Source organism: Globicephala melas, chromosome 2, assembly GCF_963455315.2.
Source record: "Globicephala melas chromosome 2, mGloMel1.2, whole genome shotgun sequence".
Classification (NCBI taxonomy): Eukaryota; Metazoa; Chordata; class Mammalia; order Artiodactyla; family Delphinidae; genus Globicephala; species Globicephala melas.
The window spans coordinates 91118521-91133136 of record NC_083315.2 but is presented as its reverse complement, the minus strand read 5'-3'; the positions used below and the strand labels follow the sequence as shown (position 1 = coordinate 91133136).

The 14616-nt window shown below is 40.0% G+C and overlaps 1 protein-coding gene across 3 annotated transcripts in view; it reads right to left on the bottom strand.

Moving 5' to 3' along the window:
• TTBK2 (tau tubulin kinase 2) overlaps positions 1 to 14431 on the bottom strand; it is a 138292-nt gene extending 123861 nt beyond the window's left edge. For all 3 annotated transcript variants that reach the window (XM_060294404.1, XM_060294403.1, XM_030842692.2), the window contains exon 1: positions 14068 to 14431. The gene's annotated coding sequence lies outside the window, so the exon portion shown is untranslated. The remainder of the gene's footprint in view (positions 1 to 14067) is intronic.
• Between the last annotated feature and the right edge of the window lie 185 nt (positions 14432 to 14616).

Sequence of the window (14616 nt, the reverse complement as noted above, 5' to 3'; positions counted from 1 at the left end):
CATAAACCAGACCAAACCATACTTAATGAAGATAACTCCCTACAAGAGTATTGTCTGAGAAATTAATAACACTGCAGTGTGTTTATTGTCTTTTAGCTCCAGGGACCTCACAGAATAGAGATTAAGACCAGACTATCTGGGGAATTCCCTGGCGGCCCAGTGGTTAGGACTCCGTGCTCTCACTGCCAAGGGGCTGGGTTCAATTCCTGGTCAGAGAACAAAGATCCCACAGCTGTGCAGGGAGGGGGAGACCACACTACCTAGATTCAAATCCTGGCTGTAAAACCTAGGACCCACTACTTAACTTCTCTATGCCTCAATTTCCTCAACTATAGAAAAGAGATAACAACTGTGGCTATTTAAGGATTAAAAGTGATAATACATGATATATGTAAAGTGCTTACTCATCACAGTGCCTGCTACACTGACTGTGCCCAATAAATGGTAATCATTACTTACTACGTCATTTTGCATGCTTCTTAGCCAACAGAAGAAGAAACAGTCACATTCACAAACATAATGTTATCCAAAACAGTCCCTGAAGTGCTTGAATGTTGATGAAAGAAAATAATCATGTTTGCATGGAAGACTAGAATTTAAACCTAGTATGCAAGTATTACTTAACAAATTCATATAGAAATGTTTTTGTCAGCAAGAGAAATTATTACTCTACAACTATGATTACAAATTAAATTATAGCATTTGCATTGTTATAATTTTGCTCTTAAAGTTAACAGAAAAATTAGTTGACCAAAAAGGGAATAAAAATAAACCTACTATTTCTAGGTTGGAAAAAGTATAAATTAGTTCCCAAATGTGCTTTCACTTGAAGCAAATTTTGAGTACCCACCTACGTAAAAAAAGGAAGCACTGTCATAGTGAATATAAAAAAAGAAATTATTTAAATATAAAAAGTAAAGACTCTCACACACTGCTAGTAGGAATGTACTTTGGAAAATAGTTCTGTATTATAAAGTAAAGCTGAAAATATGCACATACTGTGACCCAGCAACCCTTTTCCTAGGTATATCCTAAAGACACTCTTCTCTCACGTGCACCAGGAAATATGTACAAGAATTTTCAGTCACACTGTCCATAAATGCCAAAAACTGAAACAACCCAAATGTCCAGCAAGAGAAGAATGGATAAATTATAATATACTCATACAATGAAAAAATGTACTAGCTTCCTACTGCTGACGTAACAAATTACCACAAATTTAGCAGCAAAACAACATAAATTTATAGTCTTACAGTTCTGGAGATCAGAAGTCCAGGCTTCCACTGGGGCTAAAATCAAGGTATCAGCAAGGCTATGCTCCTTCTGGAGGCTCTAGAGGAGAATCCTCTTCCTTGCGTTTTCCAACTTCTAGAAGTTGCCTTCATTCTTTGGCTCATGGCGGCATCCTCCACCTTCAAAGCTGGAGTAGTGTAGTTAGCATCTTCAAATCTCTCTGACCTCCGCTTCCATCATCACATCTCCTTACTTCTCTCTGACAAAATATACATGCCTCCCTCTTACAGGACCCTTGTGAGTACACTAAACCCACCTGGAAAATCAAGGATAATCTTCCCAACTCAGAGCTTTAAGTTAATCACACCTGCAAAGTCCATTCTGCCTATAAGGTAACATATTCAGAAGTTTCAGGGATTAGAAAGTGAGTATCTTTGGAGGGACCATTATTCTACCTGCCACAAAAAATATGCTAAGAAAATGAAACTACTGCTACTCTGAACTACATGACTAAATCTCAGGATAGACATTGAAAAAAATCAAGCAAGACAAAAGTATACTTACAACATAAGTCCTTCTATGTAAGGTTCAAAATTAAGCAAAACTAAACTATGTTAAATAGGAATGCAAGTATAGGTAGTAAGTCTATAAAGAAAAAACAAGGACATGATTTTTCATAAAAAGCACAAGAATGAATTCCTTTGGGGGTAAGAAAAGGAGATAAGGAAAGGGCTTCTGAGATGCTGGCAATGTTCTATTTCTTGACCACTTGGCCTTATAATTATTCTTTAAACTGTACAGGGGGCTTCCCTGGTGGCACAGTGGGTAAGAAACCACCTACCAATGCAGGGGACACGGATTCGATCCTTGGTCTGGGACAATCCCACACGTCACAGAGCAACTAAGCCCGTGCGCCACAACTACTGAGCCTGCGCTCTACAGCCTGTGTACTACAACTACTGAGCCTGCACTCTAGAGCCTGCGAGCCACGTCTACTGAGCCCATGTGCTGCAACAACTGAGCCTGCACTCTAGAACCCGCGAGTCATGTCTACTGAGTCCGTGCACTGCAACTACTGAGACTGCGCTCTGCAACTACTGAAGCCCGAGCACCTAGAGCACGTGCTCCCCAACAAGAGAAGCCACCACAATCAGAAGCCTGTGCACCTCAATGAAGAGTAGCTTCAGCTTGCCACAACTAGAGAAAGCCCGCATGCAACAATGAAGACCCAACACAGCCAAAAATAAAGTAAATAAAATACCTAAATTTAAACTGTACCTATAATTAATGTCTCTTATAAAAAGAACAGTAACAGATAATGGCCATATAAACCAGAGCAGGGAAATCCAGACACAAACTAGATAGGCAACAACCATCTAGCAGTATGACAGATAGCAGAAGACTGTCCCATCTATACAATGGTAAAAAGCCAGGTAATCTGTGAGTTGAGCATGAAGCAGAAATCTAGGTTCAGAGTAAAGAAAGAGGCTTAGAAGCACATGCACAATTACATGTCTTCTAAGACATATCTTCTAGGACAATTTACAATGTCTTCCTAAAAGACTATAAATTTCTTGAGGTCAAGAGCAGAATTCTACTCATCTTTGTATTCTCAGTACCTAGCGTAATACCTACCACAGAACAATCATTCAATAAATGTTTAATGAATGGAAGAATGAATGAAACATCTTTAACCTCCTAGACAGCTGAATGAAAAGAAGTAGTCCTCAAGTAAATAATTGAGAGCTGACTTTTAAATTTAACATATAGTCATTCAATAAATTGTTACAAATACATAGACGAGTAGGAAGAAGTATAATGCATAGTTTTGCCCTCAATGAGTGTATAATCAAGGGAAGAAGTTAAACAATTATTTCCAAATTATTCTTTGAAGTAGAACACATCATACAAAAACAGAAATTAATAGTAATTCTCTGGATTTAAAAGGCAAAATAAACTAATAAGAACCTGCTGTATAAAAAAATAGATAAAATTCAAAAAAATGAAATGAAATAAAAGGTAGGGCTTCCCTGGTGGCGCAGTGGTTGAGAGTCCGCCTGCCGATGCAGGGGACACGGGTTTGTGCTCCGGTCCAGGAGGATCCCACATGCCGCGGAGCAGCTGGGCCCATGAGCCATGACCGCTGAGCCTGCGCGTCCAGAGCCTGCGCTCCGCAATGGGAGAGGCCACAGCAGTGAGAGGCCCGCGTACCACAAAAAAAAAAAAAAAAAAAAAAAGGTAAAATATATAAGTTAACCAACATCAAATTGCAAGGGCTAGTGCATATGACAAATCAGAACTGGGAGAGACTAACATGGGCTAGGATGATCATACGATGTTTCTTAGAGGAGCTGGATAACATCTATAGCGGTTTGGCAATTGCAAAATAGCCAAAAGTTCCTCCCATTCCTGTATACACATCCCTTTACAATGTGACCTTGCTGCATCTGCCACTGAAAGGTAGATTTTCTTTCTCCATTCTGGAAACTGAGGTTGGCCCCATGACTTGCTTTAACCAATGGGACATCAGCAAACATGACTCAGAAGGTTGAAAAGCACTTATGCACTGGACTTGCCCTCTTTTGCTGGTTTTGGAATCCAGATAGTGAGGAAACCCAAGCTAGGTGACTGCTTCACATAAATGAGCCCAAACAAGACCAAAAGAACCATTCAGCTGAGCCTAGCCAAACTGCCAACCCACATAATAGTTAATAAATTATTGTTTTAGCTCCTGAACTTTCGGGTAGTTTGTTTAATGACAAGAACTAACTGAAGATGTAAGCAAAGGCACAGAAAAGGAAAGGAGCAAAACATACAAGTACATGAGAAAATGAATGCATACATTAGTCTAAATGGAAAAGAGTTCTGATTGTGGAGAAAGAATACATAAACCTGAAAGGTAAACTGAGTTCAGATTGTAAAAATCAGGCTAGGGGGCTTCCCTGGTGGTGCAGTGGTTAAGAATCCGCCTGCCAATGCAGGGGACATGGGTTCGAGCCCTCATCAAGGAAGATCCTACATGCTGCGGAGCAACTAAGCCCATGCGCCACAACTACTAATCCTGCACTCTAGAGCCCGCAAGCCACAACTACTTAGCCCATGTGCCACAACTACTGAAGCCCATGCGCCTAGAGACCGTGCTCCACAACAAGAGAAGCCACCTCAAATGAGAAGCCCGCGCACTGCAACGAAGAGTAGCCCAGAGTAGCCCCCACTCGTCACAGCTAGAGAAAGCCCAGGCAGAGCAACGAAGACCCAATGCAGCCAAAAATAAATAAATAAATAAGTTTAAAAATCAGGCTAGGAAGAGGATGGACTTCATTCAGTTTCAATAGACAGGAAGAGCCACTGAAGGATTTCAGAGCAGGGGAGGATATAATGCAAGAGGAAAGGAAGTCCAGTTACAACTACTATTATCTAGAAAGGCTGAAGCAAAAAAATTCTCCTACATTTGGGGGAAGCTAGATAATTCACTAAACAGATAACAACAGGGTTCTATAAGTGTCATATATAGCTTATGTAAGATTCTGCTCTTTAACAGAAAAATAGGAAAATTATTTTTACCTACAATTTTAATTTCAATGGGAACAGTGCTAGCATTAATCATCAGAAGAGGTTATGACGTGTCTAAAGAGTAAGGAAAATATTTTTGAAGCTATTATTTGGGCATAAAGATAATACCCAGATTTCTAATGACAGCATAACTTTGAAATATGACTCCTCTTTGTTTGTCATTTCAATATACCCACCAGACCACTTCGGCTTCTGACCACCGAAGTAACAGGGACCAGATTTAGCCTCCCAACTTAAATGGGAAAAATAGACAAAATATATGAAACAATGGACTTTAGACACTAGAACTAGACAATAGGCAGCACAGAACATGGATCCACGAGAGAAGGGAAATAAATGAGGTAAGCCTTAAGACTGCCCCCAGCTCACTGACTGGAGAGTTTCCAGGCTGCAGCACAGGAATGAGGAACCCAAACAGAGCCCATCAGTCTCGCTGAGTTGAAGAGACAGAATTCAGAGTTTTGAGGAGGCCAAGGCAGGGCAGAACACTGAAGAGCTGTGCAGACAGAACTCTGGATATCTAGAGAGGGTTCCTCTTGAAACTTTGGCGAGTACTTATGAGTGCATGTGTGTACAGAATCAATCAAGGCCAGGGTAAAGAACCCCTGGAAAGAGGCAGGCAGGAACAATCCTTAATGTTCACACAGGGCTGTGAATAGTTTGTATAATCACCAAACAGAATGAAAAAAAAAAAAACTTTAAAAACATCCAGGGCCATGAATGCATCTAACTATTTTCAAATAGCTTAATTGTATCCCAGAACAAATCCCCATAATATTTACAGGAATTAAAAAAAAAAAAAATCCAGCACATGACAGTGTAAAATTACAACGTCGAGCATCCAAACAGAAATTAGCAGGGACACAAACAAGGAGAAATATCAATCAATAAAAACAGACTTAGAAATGGTGCAGATGACAGAATGGTAGACAAGGACTTTAAAACAGCTATTATAAATATATTCAAAGAAACAGAGAAAACCATTAAGCATGAGGAAAGAAATGGGAAATATTTTTTAAATGAACTTCCAGACATAAGAAGTATATACCTGAGATTTAAAAAATACACTAGATAGGATTAACACCAGATTAACCACTGTGGAATAAAGGATTAGTGAAGTTGAAGATACAGAAAAAGGAATCATCCAGGACTTCCCTGGTGGTCCAGTGGTTAAGAATCCGCCTTCCAATGCAGGGGATGCAGGTTTGATCCCTGTCGGGGACATAAAATCCCACATGCCACAGGGCAACTAAGCCTGAGCACTCTAGAGCCCGCGTGCCACAACTAGAGAACCCTGCGCACCACAACTACCGAGCCCACACACTCTAGAGCCTGCGCGACACAAGGAAGAGTCCACGGGCTGCAACCAAGACCCAAAGCAGCCAAATAAATAAATATTTTTTTAAAAAAGAAAGAAAAAGGAATCATCCAAAATGAAACAGACAATAGAAAAAGACAGAAACCACACAGAGAATCAGTGAGCAATGGGATAACATCAAAAAGCCTAACATGGACTTCCCTCGTGGTGCAGTGGTTAAGAATCAGCCTGTCAATGCAGGGGACACGGGTTCGAGCCCTGGTCCAGGAAGATCCCACATGCCGTGGAGCAACTAAGCCCGTGCGCCCAAACTACTGAGCCTGCACCCTAGAGCCCACAAGCCACAACTACTGAAGCCCACACACCTAGAGCCCGTGGTCCGCAACAAGAGAAGCCACTGCAATGAGAAGCCCAGGCACCGCAACAGAGAGTAGCCCCCGCTCGCTGCAACTAGAGAAAGCCCACGCGCAGCAATGAAGACCCAACACAGCCAAAAATAAATAAAAATTTTTTAAAAGCCTAACATACATATAACTGGAGTCCCAGAAGGAGAGAATAGAGAGGTTGTTTATACTTTTATTTTGTTGTCAGTTATTGTAACCATACTATCTTATATAAAGTTTCTCTCCACTTTTAGTAGATATTTTAATTTCTGGATACATTTATTGGGCCCAAAGAGATTGCATGCTTAAAAAAAAAAAACCTGAAGAAAAAATGTCTGAAATTTTTCCAAATTTGATGAAAACTATCAACACACTGAACATCCCCTATTAAAACAAAAAATCAGATGTTTTCAAAGTCATCATGATCTGTTAAGTAGATAATATTTAGGATACCTGATTAATATTCCAAAAATAGATTAAAATATAGTTAGATGCAGAGTGGCTATCTCTTCATCAAACATCTCAAAAGTCAAAATAATACATTTTTCACATTACAAGAAACTAAATTATGTCTCAAGATAAAACAAGCTGAGGTGCAGACACAAGTTTACAAAGACTACAAACCAGTTAAGCTTTTCAAAATATCTAATAACAGTAATGTAAACAACAGAAGGGTCAAGAATAGGATAAACCCCATGAGATTTTTTTTTAACCCTGCAGGTTTTAGCAAGAGCCTCTCTATAAAGTGTTAGTAAAAAGAGATGAAGATGTACAAATAACCCTATTTGTTGATAGCAAAAGAGAAAGAAAATTTAGTCACCACTCACACTTCAACTGTTCCTTCTAAACTTTAACAGGAGATAAATTATACTTCCAGCAGCATGGAATCTCTCTGAGCTCATAAATATATTCAAGAAAGTAAAATATCTATTAAAAGTGAAGAGAAATTTTACAAGTCAGTTATGGTTACAATTACCTACAACAGAATAAAAGTGTAAACAACCTAGTTCACCTCTCCCTGGCTACTGATACTAACAACACATAAACAAATTCTTCCCTTACAGAAAGTACAGTGTAACTTACATGTCAAGATTGTAAGGAAAGGGCTTCCCTGGTGGCACAGTGGTTAAGAATCCACCTGCCAATGCAGGGGACACGGGTTCGAGCCCTGGTCCGGGAAGACCCCACATGCCACGGAGCAACTAAGCCCACGTGCCATAAATACTGAGCCTGCGCTCTAGAGCCCACAAGCCAAAACTATTGAGCCCGCGTGCCACAACTACTGAAGCCTGCATGCCTAGAGCCCATGTTCCACAACAAGAGAAGCCACTGCAACGAGAAGCCCACACACCGCAATGAAGAGTAGCCCTTGCTTGCCGCAACTAGAGAAAGCCCATGTGCAGCAACAAAGACCCTACATAGCCAAAAATAAATTAGTTAATTAAAATTAAAGAAAAAAAAGATAGTAAGGAAAACATTAAACAAGACAATTCCTTGGGTAAAATCTACTGTAGCCACATCAACCAGACAAAGCATTGCCTATGATCCTCCAACTAAGACAAAGAAAAAAAAAATCAATGAAGAATCTTCTCTGTAGTGATCTTCATTGTAATTGGATTTTAAGTATATTAACTTCCCTTTTTAAAAATAGAAAAACTAGAAAAAAAAAAAAAAAAGGGGCTTCCCTGGTGGCGCAGTGGTTGAGAGTCCGCCTGCCGATGCAGGGGACACGGGTTCGTGCCCCGGTCCGGGAAGATCCCTCATGCCGCGGAGCGGATAGGCCCTTGAGCCATAGCCGCTGAGCCTGCATGTCCGGAGCCTGTGCTCCGCAACGTGAGAGGCCACAACAGTGAGAGAGAGGCCCGCGTACCGCAAAAAAAAAAAAAAAAAAAAAAAAATCAAAACCGAAGCAAAGAGAGGTTAAGTAATCTAATGACTCATGATATGTTATCATAGAGATGAGAAAAGATTCAGATCTCACCTTGAAGCACAATTAACAGTTTTATTCATCTGTCTAGTAAGCATTTATTAATTTATGAGATTTGTGGCTATTCTAACCTTATTTTATAAACCAAAAATTAGGAGCCAGCATATGATAAGGGATACTTTTTTCTGATTTACAAATGAATTTATATAATTTTAAACTTACAAAGATGTTCAAACTATATCCTAGTTACTTGTACATTTAATAACTCACCTATAAGCTGCTGGACTCTGGCTACAAAGAGACTCTAACTATTTATCTGAAAGACCTCTTTCTTGTAACCATACATACCCTCCTACTGGAAATGCCTAGTCCTAACTTCTGAGGTTCAAAGAGTATGAAATATAACATAGGAATTCTGTCAGTACTTAAGCAATTGAGGCCTGGGAGAACCCAAAGTCAAAATCCATATTGGAGGGAGAGGGTGGCCTCTTTAGAGCAAAAGTTTTCAAAGTGTTCTGGTGTTTGGAAAGGATTTGTCTAAAGCTGTTTCAGGAATTGTATGAACATTTAATTTTTATTAAATATCTTTATTTTAAAACATTTATTTTTAATTTTTTAACTACTTACAGCTATAACACATCCACTAACCTCCAAAACTGGTAGAGTATGTAGAATAAACTGTGGTTGATAAAACGAAGACTTCCCTGAACCCATCCCCGGACTGTTAGGTCCGTCAGTTAATACGTTTATGTGGTCGTCTGCATTTTCCCTTCATGATACTTGGAACACTTGTAATTCCTTGTTCTACAATTGTCTATTCCCACTGTATTGCAAGTTCCAAAAGTGAGATAATTTCTGTCTTGTTCCCTACTGAATCTCTAACCCCTACCACGGTAACACGGTAGATACTGAAATATTTAATGAGACTACTGCAGTAGTTCTAAGGAGCGATAATGAGGATCAGAGACGCTAAATTAAGATGGTAGCAGTAGAAATGAAAAGGAGAGGTTTTGTGCATGTAGAACCAGGGAAAAGAAGCAGCCTAAAAAATTAAATTAATGGGATTTTTGAATTTGTGTGACTGATTAAATCGTGACACCTTCATTTAAAATTACAGAAGTTAAAAGTGGACTGACTTTGGCCTTGGACATGTTGAATTTTTTAAGTGCTACATAAGTCCCTAATAAATGAAGTCCTAATCTAGCTTACTATCTACCATACTATTTAGCTTCCAGCTGATTTTTTTTTTTTTTTTTAAATTTATGGCTGTGTTGGGTCTTCGTTTCTGTGCGAGGGCTTTCTCTAGTTGCAGGAAGTGGGGGCCACTCTTCATTGCAGTGCGCGGGCCTCTCACTGTCGCGGCCTCTCTTGTTGCAGAGCACAGGCTCCAGACGCGCAGGCTCAGTAATTGTGGCTCACGGGCCTAGTCGCTCCGCGGCATGTGGGATCTTCCCAGACCGGGGCTCGAACCCGTGTCCCCTGCATTGGCAGGCAGACTCTCAACCACTGCGCCACCAGGGAAGCCCCCGGCTGATTTTTTCAAATCGAATTTCATAAGAAGCAAGGCTCACATTTTTCTCTTTAGTTATTCATTTTTTCCCCCTATTTTCCTCCCCTCATCTCTGCATTACTGGTCATTGAAAAATGTTGATAAAACCTTTTCTGAGAGGGCTTCTCTGGTGGCGCAGTGGTTGAGAGTCTGCCTGCCGATGCTAGGGGACATGGGTTCGTGCCCCAGTCCGGGAGGATCCCACATGCCGCGGAGCAGCTGGGCCCGTGAGCCATGGCCGCTGGGCCTGCGCGTCCGGAGTCTGTGCTCCGCAACATGAGAGGCCACAACAGTGAGAGGCCCATGTACCACAAAAAAAAAAAAAAAGAAAGAAAAGTTTCTGAGAAATTTTAGAAACCGAGGCACTTAGTAGATCAAGGAAAAAAGCAGGGGGCGGGGGTTTCCAAACTTAATCCATAAAACACAGCACACACGGAAAACTAAATGTTAGACCAATATTAGCAAAATACAGTATTGAGATGATCACATGGTTAGAACAAGCTCAGGGAAACAATGCAAAATCATTTTTTTTAAAAAGGTAATTACCTTGGAACGTCAGAAAGACCAAAAAAAAAAAAAAATCCAAGTATAAAAATAATGATAAAAGCATTTTAGTAAAAACAGACATAATGGCAAGTAAGTTTTCTAATGCAAATATTAAAAAATACTGATTTTTATTTTCAATAAAGATGTAAATTCTCTAAAATATATATATAATATATAATATAGATTCTTAAACATGGTTAGGTTAAATCTTGACATTATCAAAGGGAGCTAAGAATCTATTACCTCCCATTCTTCAGAAAACACTACAACAAGCCAGGGTTTTTTTGTTTTGTTTTTTGTTTTTAAATTTTTATTGGAGTGTAGTTGATTTACAGTGTTGTGTTAGTTTCAGGTGTTCAGCAAAGTGAAGCAGTTATATATATGTCCACTCCTTTTTAGATTCTTTTCCCATATAGGCCATTTACAGAGTATTGAGGTGCTTTTCAAAGAACACTTAATTTTTTTACCTTGGGAAGCGCTACTCTAATTGAAGTGAAAGTAAATTGCTTAACACAATAAAAAGCAGCTATCAACATCCCAAAATATCAAGGAAAAAATCACAGAAAAAATCCAAAATGTTGACAAAAGTTGATAAGTATTATAGACTCAAGTATTAAGAACACATAAAATAATAACCACAAGGAATCATTATGCTTAACTTAAAGTCATATAACATAAATGAAAATATACCAAGAAGTCTGCTTAAAAATCACCTGTTTAAAAGACGAAACTTTCTGGCAAAACTGACATTGATGTTAGGTAAATAATATGTCAATCTATATTTTAAACTTACAACCAAGGATTACAAGATACTGAGGACAGAAACTTGTGAGCAGTAATATGTTGGAATTATGTTCAAAATTCAGCTCTAAAAACCCAACTTTTTTCATATAGACTTAAAGGGTCTTTTATCAAATATGGATGTATGATATTTAACCTGAAAGCACTATTTACAGCACAAAAACTGTTAAAAAAAAAAAAAAAGTATTTTTAACCCAAGGATTCTATCCACTGAAGCCTAGGGGAAAAAAATCTACCACCATCATCACTATTGTTCACAATATACTGAGTAACAAAAAATATGACAACGAAGTAAAACAGTACAAATGTTTAATTTCATATTTCAAAACCTATAAATATTGGATGTCCCGCCATATTTATTACTAATCAAATAAATTGACATAGCTCCAGCTATATTTTGAGTCTTTCTTAAGAGCCCCAAAAATAGCAAAGGAATACATGGCTAGAATAATTCTGTGTAACATGCACTCAAACTGTAAAGAATGCCACATACCTATAAAAGAATTTTTCTATCGGAGATTTTTTTTTAAGTGGGAAAGGAAGCAAGCTATATTCTCCATTAGTTCTTAAAGGCTATTTTATTTTGCTAATCAATTCAGAAGTCACTAGTTTAATAATGCTCACTAAACATTTTCTCTTGTTTTATACTGTTTTTTGTTTTTTTTTTTTCCAGGCAACAAACATTTATTATGAGGATTAGGAATCTGAGAGTATCTAATTTGCGTGGTTCCAGCTCAAAGTCTCTCATGAATTGCAATTAAGTTGTCATTTCTATACATTAAGTTATAAAACTTATAAAGAATTGCCTGCCCCCGCCACCAAAGTTATATTCCATGATCATAGCATATTCAGCTCTGTAATATTTGTTTACAATGAAAAACCAACAATCTATCACTAACTCACATTTTAGTGTATTTTTTTAATGTAAAATACCCTCAAAAGTTGTCTGCATTATACAAACTTCACTTCTAACACTACATTAGAGATATTTGAAGCCCTGCATAAGTGAGTTCATTTTGCTAAAGCACATAAGCCTACTCTCACGAAGATTTCCTGAGGCATTAAAATAATAAGTATTTAAAAGAAAGTCAAAAGAAGACACAAATATCTGAAGTCATACACAGTACAATAAAGAATTTGCTAAATTATGTATTAACCGTACTACAAGATAATGAGCAAGATATTCCATTCTTAGACCACTACTGAAGACCAAATTTATTTCAATTTCATATTACAAATTAAATTAATGAAGCTAGGGACTTCAATTTCTTTTATGTGTCTAAAACTAAAAGAAGAAAAAGCATTTTTTAACATTCTATCATAAAGGAAAAGTGTTAGAAAGACTTTCCTTTATTACCATGCTTCAAACATCCCCTTTAGTGCCTTGATAAAAATGTATCATACAGGAAAACATAAGCTTCTAAATTAGAGAGATTCCTTTCAGTACATTTTCAATTTCAAAAGAGCACAATACATCATCCAAGTCCACACACTTGTTATCTGAAAAATGTTTAGACTTAGGATGAATTCTTCAAGCTTAGTCATATAAGTAATATTTGCCATCATTACTGCTTTATTTAAATAAATAGAAAAGAAATACATAACATTCAGCTTTAAAATCCATCTCCCATCACCTCTTCCCCCTCAAATGAACGGTACTCTATTACATTTAGCCAAAAGAAAACAGCAAATACATCTTTATGGTCTATCCTAGCAAACCAGTATTTAGAAGCCAATGAAACTTTTACTAATGGCTCAGAACCAAACACTGTAACAAAACACAGAGTGGATCCTCCGGGTGTGTACATGTGCCCATTCATAATATTATGATCCTCATACACGCCTTAAAAAACTTAACTTCTATTTAAAACCAAAACATCTCTACATAATACACAGGTTATTATAAAATTGCCCTCTTTAATGTTCAAACATAGAACAATTTCTAAAGCGAGGGACGAAAAGAGTTAATACCGGATTGCTGCCACCTATCAACTTTAATTTAAAGCAAAGTACAACTCAATGTCATTTTTACCTCTAATGCAACCACGACTGAAACAAAATTAAGTTCACTGTGGATAAAGTATCCTGGCATCCCAATGTATTATTTACTTCTGATTTAACAGTAAATACGTGTGGAGTCTTTTGTCCCTCCCACAGCATCCCGGGTTGTCAACATCATTTTAGTCAAAGCAAATGACGAGCAAATCCCTCAGGTCTACTTCGCACCTTAAGTACCATAAAGTCATGGCCTCCACTGTCGTTACTACACAACAAACAGATTCTATAGTCCCATGCCCTCTTCTATTAGATTTGAGGAAGCGGGGTGGGAAAGAAGCGTTCAGTATATCCTGAGAATATATCCTGAGAATCATCTGTGTTCAGTCCTGGTACCTAAAGCAGCATGAATACAAGTGGTATGTGGGTCACCCCCAGAGAGAGAAACAGAACGAAGCTTTATGACCCTCCAAGTTCAGCGAAGACACCAAAAGCCTCTGGGGATACGGGGCATAACCCTCCAGGGAAACGGGGGAGAAACAGTCTCCGACTTGGAGCTACTGGGTCTGGCACAAGCCCAGGGCGTGGGTAGCGACCGAGGAGTCTCCGGTACCCCTCCCCTCCGCACCAGTATCGGTCACTGGGCGAGGGGTGCGGCCGGAGGAGGGGGTCAGGACTGAGGGAGGGCGGGACGCTGGGCTCCCCCAGCGGCGTCCTGGGGGCTCGGGGGGGTGTGTCCTACCTGGGCCGTGGCGGACGCAGGGATTTCGGGCGGAGGGCTCGGGTTCAGCTCAGGGCGGGGACCGGCAGAGGTCAACCCTCAGCAAGCGGGACGACCGCCGCCTGCCCATCCCCCGCCGCCCAGTGCGGCGGGACCCGAGCGCGGCTTCGAGGGCCGGCCGGCTGGGTAGTCCCCTCGGGTACCGTCCGCGTTTACTGGCGGCGGCGGCTGCTGCTGTTACTGCTGCTGCTGGCCGCCCCCAGCCGCTGCTCTTGTGCCAGCTCCTGCTCCTCCTCCTGCCGCCTCCGCCGCCGCCTGGTCCCCACCGCTCCCATCGCCGCTGCGGCGACTACTGCAGCGCCCGCTGACCCGACCCGACGTTATTCTCCCCCTTCGCAACCCGACACAGCCTAGCCCACCTACCCTGCCAGTGCGCACGCCCACCTCTCCGCCACAGGTGCTGATTGGAGAGCGCGTCCCAAGCCCGCCATGTTGGTTGGCTGGTCCCATTGCCTATCACGAAAGGGGAGGAGAGCCAGGCAAAGAGTGTCTCCGCCCCCCACCGGAGAA